General features: G+C 38.8%; 1 protein-coding gene across 1 annotated transcript in view; it reads right to left on the bottom strand.

The window, feature by feature from the left end:
• Positions 1 to 16,708, bottom strand: part of ATP13A5 (ATPase 13A5) — a 109,531-nt gene that overhangs the window by 92,103 nt on the left and 720 nt on the right. The gene's annotated exons all lie outside the window — the stretch shown is intronic.

Genomic DNA, 16,708 nt, shown 5'->3' with positions numbered 1-16,708 from the left:
TTATATTTATAAATTACTATTTGTAGGTCAAAAAATTGAGTCTTGGACATATTCAAAATAATTATTGAAATAATCCAACCTATTAAATTTTCCCCTTATGCTTTCTTTCTGTAGTAAGAAAGGCCTTTCATTCTTTAGCAGTGTGAATCTAAACCTAATACCAATAAGATAAACATATTATCACTCTCGGCTATAGGCATTCCCATAAAGTCAAATGGACTATAACAAGAGTATTAAAATGTGATCTTCCTAGAAGTAAAAGTGAAACTAAGGATGCTTGTTTGATGAGGCTAATGGAGGGAGAGCAGTAAATATGGATGATGCATGCATCTCAAAACAATGAGATGCATGGTTTGATTAGCAAAGACAATTTCTGGTACTAGAATTTGCCCTAGACCAAAGACATGGGAACACATGTATATTCTGTTGAAGTTTATTCATGAAATAAAAGCATAATTACACAAGAGTGATGTCTCAGAGATTGTTTTGTTCGAAACCTTCTCCGAAAAAATATCTGTATGCCATATTTCACAGATGAGCATTTCTTGTATGATTAAGACAGGCTGCTCATTACTTACGGGGCTGTGCCTTCCCTTGTTGGACAGCTGTGATGATAGTGTATTAGTTTGCTATTATTTCATAATAAATTTAGAGGCTTAAAATAACACAAATTAATTATCTCACAGTAACTGTGGGTTAGAAGTCTCATTAGCTGGGTTCTCTACTCAACGTCTCACAAGACTGAAATCAGAGTGTCACCTTGGCTATGCTCCTTCTGGAGATCAAGGACCTCTTTCAAGGTCTCATGGTTTTTGGTAGGATTCCATTGCTCATAGCTTTAGGACATAGGCCCCCATTCTCTTGCTGGTTGTCAGCCAGAAGCTGCTCTCAGTTCTCAGTGCTCAGAGACTGCTCAGAGTTCCTTGCACATTGAACCTTCCATCTCCAAAGATGTAATGGACAATCTCCCTTGCACCAAATCCCTCTCATTCTTTGAACCTCTCTGACTTCAGGAAGGGCCCAGTCTAGGATCACCTGATTAGGTCAGGCTCACCCAGATAGTCGTCTTTTTGTTGAACTCATCTGAATCCATTGATTATATTTGTAAAAACCCTTCTTGTCATATAACAGAATATAATCACAGGACTTATAGCTCATATAGTCCCCCCCCCTCCCCTCAACTGGTGGGAATCATACAAGGACAAAGTGTCATGTTAAGATTCTGCCACCACAGATGGTTAGAAAGTTCTTCCATAAAGAAAATAAATTAGGCTGGAATCTTCCAAACTCTACTCTCTTCTTCATATCAGCCACTCAACTATTGGAAGACAACCATCATGATTGTTCTTTGGGAAACTGTTCCCAGCATCTTTTAAACAAGCTCTAGTTTGTGATATCTAGATATCCTTTCAAAAACACTACACTTCTTGTATGAATCCTGTAATTAAATAAAACTTCCAAGAGATTTTCTAAATAATACAGATTATAGCAGAACTATTATTTCTTTTGTTTTGCAAAACAGACTTCTATTAAGACATCCAAGGACTAATTTTTTACAGTGATATCATATTGGCAACTAAAATGCAGTCGTAACTAAATAAAACACTTCAATTGCTTTTTCATGAATATCTACTAAGCCCAAGTCATTGATACCCTTACCTTGTATTTTGATAAAAACTTAAAAACTCGAGGCCTAATACACAGATTAGGAGTACTAATGTACTGAGGCCCAATGCATTGCATTTTGCCAATTTCCCTTTTACAGTTCCGCCTAGAGAACATTTTGAATCTTGATTCTGTCACCTGTATTGTTATCTCTCCTTCATAGTGAGGTGTCATTTGAAGATTAGCTATTTTGCTTCCATCTAAGCTATTAATATAAATTTGACTGAAGACAGGAGAAAGCCAAGGATTTACTTTTTCATTTTTGATTTTAATCTTGTGAGTGTTTTTTTTTTTATTTGTCTTTTAATGGAAGACGAGGAGTATATAAATTGTTTAAAATAATTCAGATATTCAAAGTTCCTGACTTTTCTTACCAACTCTTCACATATTATTTGTTTTTATAATGGTAAACTTCAAACAATTATTATTATCCAAGTTTAATCAAAGAAAGGAATGCTTGGGCTTTGCAACTGATATGAATAAAGCAGCACTTCTATCTCAGAGGCAGAATCGAGAACATCTCTGGAAAATAAATACAGCAAGTGTGGCCAGATATGACCTCGAAACAGGGGCTGATATGAGCACAGTGTGCCTTCAGATGTGCTGAGAGATATGACTTCTTTTTCTTTTCCAGAAGGGTAATAATGATAACAATAACTTTCATTCATTGAAAACATTGGGAACTTCGCATGCTTTCTTATGGTGTTTCCCTGGAATAGTAGCCATGAAAAAAATCTTCACACACACAAACGTGAAAGATTTCATGCATACATAAGTGGAGCACACTGTCTTGCTCCTTTTAGAGATTCAGAAAGAACTATAATACTATATTAAAGATTCTAAGAGGCCCTGCTATTATCACCTAGTGTTTCTCAAACCTAATTGTTAGGAATAAAAGGAGATGTTTTTATACAATACTTATTAATATTATCTTATGGAAGATATTTTTTGGAAAGTTTGTATTATCTCATTTAATTCTCACCACAATTCTTAATGGTAGGTATTACTATTCACATTTCACAAGTGACTCTGAGAGGTTAAATAACATGCCTAAGAAGACCACAATTCAAACTCAAGTCCACCCAAGCCAAATGATGTTCCCTTAGGCACTGAGCTACACAGCCCGAAGGCTCCATGCTCATTTAAGGTCTGGTGATGTAAAGAATCTTTTGATATTAGTGAAGCTGTGGGTCCTGAGAAGACCTCAGGAAAAGATAAGAAAAGCTGACTGTGATTGGACAAGATGATGAAATGTGTAGGCAGGGCAAATTTTTAGGAAAAAGACACGTAACGAAAAGGAAACTATTGGAGCTAGGTAGTAGTGGGGCGGGGGGTGGGGGGTGGGGAATGGGGTTGGGGGTGTGAGTGAGGAAAGACAATAAAGACCGGAACAGTGAGAGTATATATCACACAGGCTGTGAGAGTGACATGAAATACTGTTTGTCAAGTGCCTAGTACCATGCCTGGCATAGTATTAGCTGTTACCCCTCCTAGAGGAGTTAGATCCAGAGCCCAAGAGACAAGAATAACAACTAGCTTCACTCTGGAGGCTAGTTCAATGCCTTATAATCCATGTCGAGCTCAGCAAATGACCTGAGCTACACTTAAATAATACACTCCATCTGCTTAGATCTTGGGGGTATTTGATGGAACGAATTTATTATTTACTCAAATACTGCATAGCTTTCACTTCAAACTATCTCGCATAATCACAAATGATTGTTCACTTGAAATGATGAATGCTGGTAGAAATCAGATTGGGCCATGGAGAACCTTTGGGAAAGTAAAAACAAGTAGGAAAGAGTTGTAAAAGTCACAGACTGACAGCCCCCAAAAGACCATGCCCAGGTTTAGTTTGGCCTACTGATTATTAAAAAAAAAAAAAAAAAAAAATTGTTTCCAAAATGTGTAATAAGGATATTTTACATAAGCATATAGATATCTGGCTTCACTTCCTTTTCAAACTCTAAAGACCTGAGAGCAACTGGGCCTGTTGACTTGCAAGATAGCAGTTGCCTGGAGCTTCCTCTTAGTTTGTGCATATAGGTGACCCCTGTTCCCTCCAGGCCTGCCTAACTCCCTGAATATTCAAATCCATCTGAATAGGATCTGTATCTGTGCTCTGCCCGAGCTCCTGAATAAGATTTATGAAGGAGAAATCTACAGCCGTCTCCCCTTCCCCAGCATGCCCTGACAACACTGACAACATGATAGAAGCAAAGTGGAATCCTAATAGAGTTCTTTTGGTGGATGTGTCTAGAAGTGTTTGATCACCAACAAAAAAAGAAAACTAGGATGCCTGGCCTATTATTTAATGCTTTGATATCCAAGCCCCCTCTGTGATTAAAAGAATTAAAATACTAGGCTATAAACTTTATAAATCCAGTACTTAATCAGAGAAAAACAAAGAGTAACCAAAGATTTTTATGAACATCCATCTACATGTTGAAAAAAACATCAGAACTGGCACAATGTCGTTTGGCAGTGAACACAAGTGAGTAGATTTTCATTCTTTGAATTTCTTCAGTCTGAAGATTTTAAAGCACCTCACCATTGTCAAGATCAGTGTGATACAATAATGCAAGCCACTGCTGTAAGCCACATTTGTAATTTAAATTTCCCAGCAGCCACATTAAGGAAGTAATGCAAGTGAAATTAATTTTCATAATATATTTTATTTAACCCGACAAATCCAAAACATTGCCATTTCAATGTTTTGAAATGTAACCAATATAAAAATTATTGAAATAGTTTACCCTTCTGTTTACTAAATCTTCAAAATCCTGTGTGTATTTTATCCTACAATGCATTTTATTTCGAGCTAGCTAGTTTCCTAGTGCTCAAAACCCACATGCGACCTGGGCTGCCACATTGGACAATGCAGCTGTAGATGAAATCAATTATTTTCCTTAGTTTAACAAACAAAGGTAGGTGGAGAGAGGACAGGTATGGATTTCCCACAGAATTCATAAGGAACTGGGGAGGCCAGGCAGGAAACTGACACCCTTCTGATATGTGAACCCTATTCTGTGAATTCCTTTCTGCCCTCCAGGACACCTTCTCTGTCCCAACCCCCCTCTCTCCGTCTCACTTTCTCATTGCCTAACTACAGACACTATTACAGTGTAAACAGCTTGAGGTGTGAAGGCTGAAGGAATGAGTTGGATTCCCAGTCTGTTACTTAACCTCTCTGGTTTCAGATTTCTTTTCTATGAAATAGGATTAATTTCTTCACTGAGTTCTCTGAGGATCAAATAAAATCATAAAGGTAAACTCGTCAACACCAAATAGACACTGTAGAAGTTTTCAAGATCTCAATGATTATTTTTCAAGATTTATATATGTTTAATGGAAGAGGCAGCAGGGAAAAAATTGGAGAAATAAGAACTTAAAAAAAAATGTGCTCAATCTCAGGCCACATTCTATTCCTTCTTCAGTACTTGGTGCTTAAAACCTCTCTATACTCCTAGCATGACTTCAGCCCAAAGTACACTGAGTCTAAGTCATACAGACACACCAAAGACATTAGGAAAAAAAAAAGTTTCAATTTTCACCTGAGTTTGTCCAATTACATGGAGACCCAGATGATAAGGAGACCACCTCAACGAGCACCAGATGGGAATGTACCTGATTACTCTGAAAAATGTCTGAGGAGGAAGCTTCAAGCAGTCCAGTGCATATGAGGATGGCAAAAACTCCATCGCCTAGAAGACACACTTCCTCAGCCCCTACAGTTCCCCCACTATAAAACTGTGCCCCGGGATCTCAAGGAGCCTTATCAGACTAAAACTTCTCCAGGTCCTAAAGTCAGCAACACCTCAGTAGTCCCTGCCCACAGCTTCTGTTAATTTTGAGAATTAATAAAAACAAAGGAAGACTCACCAGTTCATTCTCTTCTCCTTGGTTGAGCAAAGCCTGATGGTCTTTCTTACTTTTCTCCTCCATCTAAACTGGACCTCCTGCCTATTTCCTTGGGGAAAATGTCAAAACCACTGAGGCTTATGTACACTCAGAATAGTCACTGCTTGTCATTGCAGTTCTTAGGTGTTTAAACTCTCTCAGCACCTCCCTCGCCTATTAGGCTAACAAAGAAAAGAGAGGAAATACTCTCCCCAGCCACCGGATTGGTCTGTTAATCTATCTGCTTATTGTTTTCTTTTTTTTCTTTCTTTCTACTATTTATTTGCTGAGCTAGATGTGAGTACCTCTAGACTTAAGTTTTTGAACTAGAAAGACAGATCATTTCTTTGCCTTCTGTAAATATCTCAGCCAATAAATGGTAATGACTAGTTTGCTAAAACCCTGTGACAATAGGATTAACTAGTGAGAAATTAATGAAAACACCATAGACTTTGAAAAAGTAATGGGCGTAGTGGGGGTGACAATGAGAATTGAAAGAAGAAAGGTTGTATCATGACTGAGAATATAGGAATCATTTTGGAATGAGAAAAATCTAAATTCTAATCCCTGCTCTACTGATGACCTTGGACAAAAAACTTAAAATCTGAATTTTAGGTTTTTTTATGTCAATAATAATTATAGAGTTGACATGAGGATCTAAGATGATATTTGTAAAAGATCAACTACAGCTCCCTTCACACTCGATAAGAGATGGATAATCATTATCATCATAATCATAACACTAATCAAGAAGAGACAAGTTTTAAATAGTAAACTATAATAATAATAATTTGATTCCTTTCACTTTTCTTTTTTAATTTACAAAAAGTTTTCAGACAAGTAAAGTATGTGGAGGGAGGTACAGCTAAGAAGGCTAAAGATTGAAGATGTCATCTAAATTTCCACAATTGTATAATCACCATTATACTGGATATTTAATTTGATATTTTTATCAAAAAATGGGTATACTGTGGTCCATTCAGGAGATGGTTAATTTGTTCAATGTTATTGCATCCAGTTCACTGAACAAAATTCTTGCCACTTTGAAACCAATGTACTGTATACTTGAAACAAATAAAATAAAATTGAAAAAAAAAAAAATCTTGCCACTTTGACCATGGAGGAAAATTTACTAGGAATTGAGTTACTAGAGGATAATACCTGTCTTTTTCAACTGCCTGACACAGTCATTGTTTGCCTTGAAGGTGAGCCCGTGCCCACCTTAAAGTTCAGGACAGGTCAACTTGCTCTCCGGCCCAGAAGGAAGTATTTGATGAGAAAAAAACAAACAATAATAGCTTTTCATGCCAGAGAGGCTACTGAGGTGCCCGTAACTAAAGAAATATATGCCATCACAAATGTTCATTTTAAGTAGCACCAATCTAAAGCAGAGCTCAGATTCGGAGATAAGAGTCTTAGATTTTAGCAAAGTCTAATTAAAGACTTGAGAGGCTGTCATCATTCACTTCTTAACAATCAACTACTCGCTAATATTTTTGCTAAAAGAATACTTATTTTGTCTAGGCAGAATGACTTAAGATAAAAGCACCAAGGATGAGTCATGATTTGACTAAGAGTGGGCATGTTATTCAGTTCTCAACAATAAAATACAAAGGAAAGATAGCTGGGGTAGGGGTCTTCTGAGAAAGATTATCCTGTTGATGAAAGAGAGAACTTTTTTCCTATTCTATCTTTTGTTCCTTTCTTTAAGAGTGATGTGTGGTGATGAAATGCTTGGAGCATGACAGTCATCTTTAGATCTTGAGGGGGATGAAAATCACCATGTTCGTAGAGAAAAAGATAAAAGAGCTTAGATTCTGACACCACTGAGCCATGGACCTAAGCCTGGGACTATCTAGCTCTACACATTTTATTAAGTATATAATAATTGTTCTTAATAAAGCCACTGTCATTTGCAGTTTCTATTACTTATAGCCCAAAGATACAAAATATAACATTCACAGCAACTTTGCTTAACTTTTTATTCAGCAATCATATCTCGAACAGCAGATGTTCCAGATACTATGCTAGGCCCTTTGGATTTAGGAGTGAAAAGGAGAGTCACTACCCGGGGGAGTTTACAGTTATCTGGGAGAGACAGACAAGTAAACAGCTTCTTAAATAGAAGGACATCGAACTCAGACTTAATGGGATAAGAAGAGCTTCCTAAAAGAAGTGACATTTATGTTGACATCCCAAAGATGAGAAGTTAACCAGGTGGAAGGAATGGTGAGCACACTCTAGGCCAGAGAAGAGAATGGAATATATGAAAAGGCTCAAGAAGGGTGAGAAATTTAGGAGTATTGGGGGTTTCAAGAGAAATTAAAAAGAATAGGATAGAAGAAGGAGGAGGAATGTTGAGCCATGAGTTGGAATATAAACTGATGTGCCCAGCCATAACGAGCTTGTAAACCAAGTCAAACTGGTTGATCCATTCTTTGGCTGATATGTATATTTTCTTTGTATGTGGCAAAAGGACTCTCTACTAGCCAAGATCTGAGACCTCAGCTTCTTCCTACTAATAAACATTCCTTCAGTTCAACATAAAATCTTCTAATAATCGCAACTGTTCACAAATGCCGTCGAGATAATGAGCTTTCGGACGCCAGAAGTGTGTATACTGACATTTGGCCTATTCACCATAGAGATAATTAAGTCATCATTTCAAAGTTTGTATTAGATAATCTTGAGGGTCTGTAAATGCTGAACACTTGCTTTAGCCACCAGAGGACATGTTTCCTGGAGAAAATAATCACTTCTATTTTAAAGCCTACCTCTTGGAGGATCTGCAACAGATTCTAAAGCTTAAAGGATCTAGTGTCAGATGCCCATAAGTAAGATAGAGCCAGTCTATCTCTGCCTTAGCCAGGCCCTTGAAGGCACCCCCCATCCCCGGCCCCCTATAGAAGAGTCACCTATAGTATTTATGTATGTAGCAAGGGAGTAAAGTAGGAGCAGGAGTGGGGGAGGAAGATGAAAGGGTGTCTTGTGGGAGAAGCAGCCTCAGCCTTTTGGTGGGAGTAGCTTCCTCCAGGCTGTGAACTCACTAAAGACAGGATTAATGTCTGATTCACTCCTTCCTGCATCCCTAAACCTGCTAACGCCCACCAGGATTCTGAAGAATTTATAATCCCTCCACAAACCAAGTCTTAGAACTTTAAAGGCCTTTTCCATCTAGAGTGAGCTAGAGGAAGTAAATGGTTGAGAGAGCATCTCATCAACGCCCACAATCTCTGACTCAAAACACAATTTCCAGAAAACAAAAAAGAAACGCAAAGATAGAAAAGAGGTTTGCTCAAAGCTGCACAGCAAAATAATGGCAGATCCAGGACTCAGAGCTGGGTTTCCCATCTCTAGTCTAGCTTATTTTCACCAGGAAATATGACTTCTTCTCCTGCTATAATTTCTCTAGAACTCTGCTCTGATCCTGGAGAGGTAAAGAATGGGAAGCAGAGGGGTGGGTGGGTGGGGATTATGTAGATTAGGAAAAAGGGGCATGTCTCTACCTCTAGTCCAAGAGACTAATAAATAAACAGGCAAGAGACTTGGTGGAGTGTATTTGAACCATGCCTAACTCTCCTACTTGGCAGGGAAAGATTCCCTATTCCCACTTCCCCTTGACATAAAGGAGAAACTAATTCAGATTTGCATGTCTATCTAGATTTCAAAGCTCTCTTGGTGTTTTCTTTACTGACCACTGGAGCCTTACTAGAGATTTCCATTTCAAAAATATTGCTGAACATCTACATGGGCAAGACTGTTAAGGTAAGCTGACTGCTATACCAACAATAAACGATAACAATTTTCAGAGATTTAACATAGTAGAAATGTGGGTCTAAGCTGTGATTGTTGGCAGGGCATTGGTGGAGCAGCAGAAGAAGGTGAAAAGTAGAGTGAAAAATAAAACTGAGTCACTGTGGTCAAGCTGCTAAATTATTAACATCAAGTGGGCTGAGACACAAAACAATGTTTATTTTTTGTTTTAACTAATACTGAAAACTTAAACTTTTGAACTTTCCAGTCCTACATTAATACCTGGATGTACATCACTGTGTTATGTGTTAATGTCTGGACATACATCAAACCATCAATTAACCATCTGAATGACCTCAAAAAGAAAATGGTCCATTGTCTACACCACTGAACATCTGATGAATACTATTGGACATCTGATGAAAACCATCTTGGACCAATCTAGGGGCTAAGAATGCAGAACTGATTCTTCTCAAGAATGTACTTTTCTTCCTCCTTCAGAAAATTACCCTGTTGTGTTTATGGTTTGCAAATCCTAAGATCCTTGAATAAATTTTCATCATCTATTTCTAGCCAAAGCCTCCTGACTCTTTTTGAATACCTTTTACAAGGGGAGGGAGGCCTCCTTTAAGCAGTGATTCAGAGGCCCAGGGTCCTTCCATTTTGTGTCTCCATTATCTTCAACATGTGGCTTTGGAGCTGCTAAGACTGTATGAAAAGCTGCTATGACTGTATGAAAAGATAGTTCTAGCCTATCTTCTAGCACAAGTACATAGTACATAGAGATACTATGTACTTGTGCTAGAAGATAGGCTAGAACTCAGTCAGATGATCACATCTAGCTGCAAAGGTTACTAGGAAATGTGGTCCACTTATGTGTTAGGAGGAAGAGGAAATGAATTTTGTGCTCATCTAGCAGTCTCTCCACATAGGCCCTATGATCTCAGTGAGGGGTAAAGAGATGGATCAGATTAGATCCTTTTCCTTAGAGGATCAGAGTCTGGTGAAAAAGGCAAAACCACGCAGAGGTGACTACAGGATGGAAAAGAGGAAGGCCTGGATGATGGCAAACTAAGGAGGAGTATATCTGAAGGACTGGCCACAAGAACAAATCTACATAGACTGTCAGCCTTATGGCTTTTGGGCTGAGCACTTAGTAAATGCCAGCAAGAATGACTCAGGTGTTAACTATGTGCGTCAGGTAAGTAATCAACTGGAGTCTGACTAATGGCCAAAAAAAGGAAAAAGAAAAAAAAATGCCTGGTACTATCGGATCAATACATTGGTGAACACTAAACTCACATCTCTGCTCTCCTCACTGCTATTGGAAATGCTGATGACCGTTGAGCCCAGTAAAGGATGCTGAACAGAAAAGGAAAGGCATTTCTGAAATTGATGTTGCTTCTGCTCTAAGAACAGGGGTTCAATTTCATTTGTCAACTCAAGAGGCCTCCCCAGGAAGAAAAAAACTGGGGTGAGGTGGGATGATTACAAAAATAAGGAATGGATTTAGGTATTCCAGAGTGAGCTGGATCCCAAGATCTATCCTAAGAAGAATATAAACCTCTAAATTGATGTCCTGAAGCTAGTTGATTTCTTACTAATCAATTCCAGATGATCTAACCCAGTTGGAGAGATGGGGATTCTTTTAAGAAATTCAGACCTGAACATGGTCCAGAATCAGTTTTTCTTTCTTTTTTTTTTTTATTTTGAGGGTTGACTTGGTTTGATTTTGTTAGGGGTTGTTTTTTTTTTTTTTTTTTTTTTTGTTTTGTTTTTTTTTGCTTAATTTTTCATTTGGTTTCAGGATTCCAGGTTTTTAGGCCCCTTTTTTTTTTTTTCCTTTTGGTTGTTGGCATTTTTTTCCCCTTTGACTTTGGCCGGCGGTTGTTTTTTTTTTCAGGATTGCGTTCTTTGGGGTTTTACCAAGGATTGGTTTTAATTGGGTTCCCTTGAGGGATTGGAGGCTTTTTTTTTTTTAAAAGATTTCTTCCCACCTGAGTTTCTTTCCACCAGGGACAGCTTTTATAATATGAGGTAGAGAATGCATAGGACTTCCAAAGGAAATATACCACAAAATGTTCTGTCAACACTGTAGTAGTTGGTAGAAGAGTCTTTATAGGAACAAGTGCAAGATAACACATTTAGGAAAATAATCTGTTATTCTTTTGGGATTACAGTTCCTAAACCTGATTTATCATCAGAATCGCCTGGAGAGCTTGAAAAGTTACAGCTTCCCAGGACCTACCCCAGAGATTCCAATTATGCCTGAGGTTTGATTCTGGACTTTATTTCTAATAAACTCCTTAGGGATTTTCATGATTGGTCAGCTTTGAGAATCATTCCAGAAAGACGCCTATGAAGTGCTGTGGACTATTCCCCATGGAGATGGGCTAACGTGATGTGACAGCAAAAAGACCTGCTAAACACTACCTCTTGGAAATCATTCAAGAAGGGCCAATTTATAAAGCAATTCTTCATGATAGGCAAATGAGACAAGAAAGGCTGCAAAAAGAAGTCTAAGAAGAAAGTAGATTCATTCTAAGTGCCACTAATTGATTCTGTAAACGCGGGCTGGCGGTAAGTCACTCTGTATCTTATTTTAAATAAATAAGAATATACAGATTGACTAAATAAAGAATAATTTTAAATAATAAATAAATCATAGATAATTACATTTTAATTAAAATAGAATTATATTTATTCAATTTCTAGAAGTGTGCACTACGTTCATTAGTTCATTCATTCTTCATGTATGCATTCATTTATTTACTACTTTACTGATTCACACAACACATTAAATAGCTATGCTATGTGCAAGGCCAAGATTTAAGAATCCTCCTTAAAGCTTGAGAGCTGTAGGAAAAGAAATTATGTGCCACATTTATTCTCCTTTGATTTTTGCAGTTGTGCATGAGGTAATAAATAATAGCCAAGGAAACTAAGATATAAACGTAGTGACTAATTTACTCAAAATCTCAAATCAGAGAAGTCTGGATTAGAGCTCAGACCTACCTGACTCCTAAATGTGTACTCTTAACTGCCATATGCCATTGACCAGAAGAGACAATTTTGAGATTGACTTTATCTAACAAAGTGCTGTATGACTCCTGATGATGTATGTGGTCAGGCATGGGGTACCGATCAAGAGCCTATGACTTTAACTAGTGTGGCTGTTCCTTTGCCCACAAATGTCACTTTGTATTTGCCCTCACTCAGGCTCCAGGTGCAGGCCCGATTTCCTGCTGGCCTGAGCCACCCACTCTGACACCTGTGAAACATCCCGTCTGCTGTGCTAAGGTGAGATGTGGGCAGATACAAAGATTTGTCCTTTCTCAAATATGACTCTTGGCATCCAGACCAAATCAGATTCCAGCATCCACATAGGGAGGATCCAAACCTACAAAATTGTCACCAGATCTAACCAGTTTCTAATTAGCATGAATTATGACTGAATTCTTGAGGCTCTTCAAGCTTTTATCAAATTCTCAAGGCTAACCCTTTGGCTGAGTCAAAAGAAAACTGGCTGAGCTTTCAGGAAAGAGCATCCAGCCAGCTGTGGTGTCACCTTATCTTGTACTGGCTTTGCTCAGTTCCCGAGCAGATCGAGAACATAGAGTGGCCTTGGGGCTCTGTGCTGCTTTCTCAGAGTGTTGTCCCACTAAGTGTTTCTGCATGAACTTTCATCAAATGGGTATTTGCCTAATGGGGAGATATCTTTCTTATCTTTATAACTTATGCTTCCCTGGTCACATAAACCTGAGACAGTGGTCAAAAACAGGATCACAGAAGCCTCTCCACTCTGAAGTCCCTCTTGAGTCATTAAGAAGGTCCGCAGAATGCTGCATGCAGGACTCCTGGTTACAGCATGCTCTTCCCTTCTGCAACCTGTGCTAGCTGTACAAGTCACTCTGAGATGATTTCTACTGCTGTCATGCGTTCTTTGGGTCTTCTTGCCTGAGCTTGAAATTGGTTGCAGGGTACTCCAGGCCTCTATAATTGCATGTCACTATGTGTCATTCCTGGTTATTCTCAATCTCTTTTAACCACCTTTTATCTCCTTTAGCCATTTGGAGACATGCTCAGACTGTTTATGTCACCTATGTGTCTGTGTGTGATCCCCCCAGCCACTACCAACATGCATCTTCTAACTGTGCTCCCACAGTTACCCCACTGCCAGACGACAGAGCCCACAGGTAGGTTCTCTCTGCTCTGCTTTTATTACACTCTGACACAGACCACACAGTGTTTCTCTCTCTCTCTCTCTCTCTCTCTCTCTCTCTCTCTCTCTCTCTCTCTCTCTCTCTCTATCATTTTATCATGGGTTTCTCTTTCTCAGGCCCTTGCAAAAGTTCCTAAAGGGTGAAATCAGAGAACAGTTCAAAAAATACATATTCAAATTTTGTCTCTGTTCCTTAAAATTAACTGTTTGGTTTTAAACAAGTTTGTTTGTCTAGTTTCTCTCTTCCCTTGGGTTGAGTATCCTCCTGGAAGAGTCTGTGCATTCATGTGCAAATAAGCATCAAAGCCCTCTACATATTGTGATAGTCTTTGTAGTATATACCCAAACCCTCCAATTATCACAGCCCACCTCTACACGCCCACTGTGTAAATGGACAACCAAACTCATTAAGCACAACATTGGAATCACTATACTTTGTACTTTGGGTTGTTTTTATTCATAGTCCTATTGTTTTAGTTAAACTCTTTGTACTGGGTGGAAAACAGATGTTCACAGACAAAGCAGGAGAAATAAATCAACAAAATGTCCCAGTGATTACATATTTTTTTTATTCAATCATGCCACAGCTGCTTGCTGAGCCCCAACTGTGGCCTTGTGCTAGGTGCAGAGTGGGAAGATAAAATGAATCAGGCTTGGTCTCTACCCTGAGAATGTGCTTTCTAGTTAAAGTGGGGTTGCATAGGAATTGGAAGAAGGTGAAATAGCACGGGATCATAATATAAGATAAAAAAAGCCGTGTGCCACACAGAGACTGGGTATGTAGAGTGTGATTCGTGTGCAGTAAAGCAATCTCCCTTCTGGCTTGGCAGATCAGGTGACATCCTAATTGGATCTTGAGAAATGGGTGGGGTTTTGATGTGTGGAGATAAGAATAAGAATTATTGATGCCCCCAAAGAGAAAACAGCACGAACAAAGGTATTGATGTGAGAACGTAAGTTACTATATGCTGGGAAGAAGTAGTTACTGAATGCTAGAAATAATAGTTGCATTACTAAGTACAAGGAGAAATGTCTGAAAGGAGGTCAGATGTGGCCAGTGCAAAGGGCCTTGAATTTCTTACTAAGCAATCTCTGCTTTATTTGGTAGATAATTTAGACTGTGAAGAGTTTCTGACCACAGATGTGAAATGATCAGAGTTGGATAACAGAATTCATAAGGACTTTGAAAAGCAAAGATAGAAGAAAGAGCTCAGTCAGGGAGAGCAATTAAGAGGCTCTTTAGTCATACAAGTGGTGGCTAAGGGTCCTGGAGAGGAGGGTCTGCATGAGAGACACTGCCAAGAAAGAGTGCAGGGACTTAGAAACTGATTGGAGGGGGAACAGGGGGGACTCTTCTTGCATAAACGTGGTTGTGGCTACAAAAGTAAAAGTCCTCACCCGCAATGCCTTCTTGATATCACACAGAGCCATCATTTTTGGCTTGCAACATAATGTGAATGATGCCCCTTTGAGCTGTGCAGTGGATATTACATGCGACATATGTGAGAGTTTTCAGCAGCATAGTCACCCTCATCCACAACTTCAGACTCAACAGAGTGTGAAGCCTTTACCAGAGGCCAGTGCTTTGTCAGACTCTTCACAGAGTTGAAACTCTCAGTAAAGAGAGTCGAGATGAGACAGCAAGGAAATAGACTGGAAGGATCTGGACAACCCTTTGAGTGCTCTTCAATCAACCATGGACATTGTTCCACAACGTCCTACATTCTTCTCCTCAGTGGATTAGCTAATTTGATTAGCAATATATGGCTAGGTACAAAGAACATGAAGGACTTTGATTTGGAAGTCAGTGGACTTGGATGTTAGACTCGGGCCTCCCATTTCTAGATTTGTGATCTTGAACGAGTAGTATTTTTTCAAACTCAACCACCTGAAGTGGAGGCCAAGTGCTATGTAGAAAATAAACCCAGCTAGTGGGGCAAAGACACAATTAGGTAAAGTAGTCAGGGAAGTTTTCTTTGAAGAAGGGACAAATGAGCTAAAACCTGAAGGAGAGGAAGTCAGCCATGAGGGTGGGGGATTGGTGGAGTGGTAGGGCTGGGGAGAGCATTCAAGGCAGAAAGAACGGCAAATGCAGTCTTCCTGAGGAAAGAACAAGCTGGGTGTATTGGAGGCCAATGCTCTCTAAACTAGTCCAGGAGAAGTATGTTTTGTTGTTGTTATTTGTATGTTTGTTCAATTTTGAAAAAAGTCATTTTGTTGATAAAGTTTAGAGAGTCATTTTAACAAGTCTATTGGAAACCAAAGGGCAGACAGAACATTGTTTGGCTACTAAAGTTTTCAAGTTTTTTATGCATAAAGGAGTGAGCATAGTTCAGACCAAGAGAGACTCTATATGACCCTAAAAAAATTGTACAAACAGGAGCTGAGCAAAGTCCAAGCAGGGATATAGTTTTCTACTTCTGGAGACTGAAGTCAGAACCCACAACTTTATCTGACCACATGAAATAGGCTCATAGGGCTCTGATTTTACGATTTTACTCTCTCCACTGTGGGAGTTGATCTCTTCTTTGATTGATGGTCAGATTCAAGAGAATGTATATGAAAATGAACACTCTTTCTGGAGGAAATTATGCTTATGGTGGCAATTCCTTGGATGGTTGTCTTGCTTACCTTCTTGTTTTTCAGTGCTACAAATATTTCATCCAGGGCAAACAATGAGGGAGAGGGATACAGCAGGGAACTTGCAGACAGAGGTCCTGCCTCTGAATCCAGCTCCACTTAGTCATTATGTGCACTTGGACAAGTTACTGAGCTTTTTGGAAGATCTGATACCTCATCGAAAGCAAGAAGTTAGCAGTCTTAGCCTTGCCTTCCTCCTAAAATCGTTATGATGTTTAAATGAGAGAGAGAGTATATAAAAATATTTTGTGTACTGTAATACCCTCTATACAAAGCGAGGAATAATGGCATCTGCAGTGTTAAAAACTTTGTAAAACTGACTAGAACTTTGTAAAGATGTGGCTTTGATTCAACACTACTAGAGTGGACACACCATTTTATTGGCTAGAGTAAAATCACTACAGAAAAAGAGAGAGGCTAATTTTAGAACAACAGAATTATAGATTCTACTTGCTTTTTTTGTACAGAATAATTTATATAGCATAAACTAAATACATGGCTCTGAATAAATAATCACTTTCCCTAGTC

This window comes from Pteropus vampyrus, unplaced genomic scaffold (assembly GCF_000151845.1).
Source record: "Pteropus vampyrus isolate Shadow unplaced genomic scaffold, Pvam_2.0 Scaffold14, whole genome shotgun sequence".
Classification (NCBI taxonomy): domain Eukaryota; kingdom Metazoa; phylum Chordata; class Mammalia; order Chiroptera; family Pteropodidae; genus Pteropus; species Pteropus vampyrus.
The sequence above is the reverse complement of the archived record's forward strand: the minus strand, read 5'-3'. Positions and strand labels throughout refer to the sequence as shown.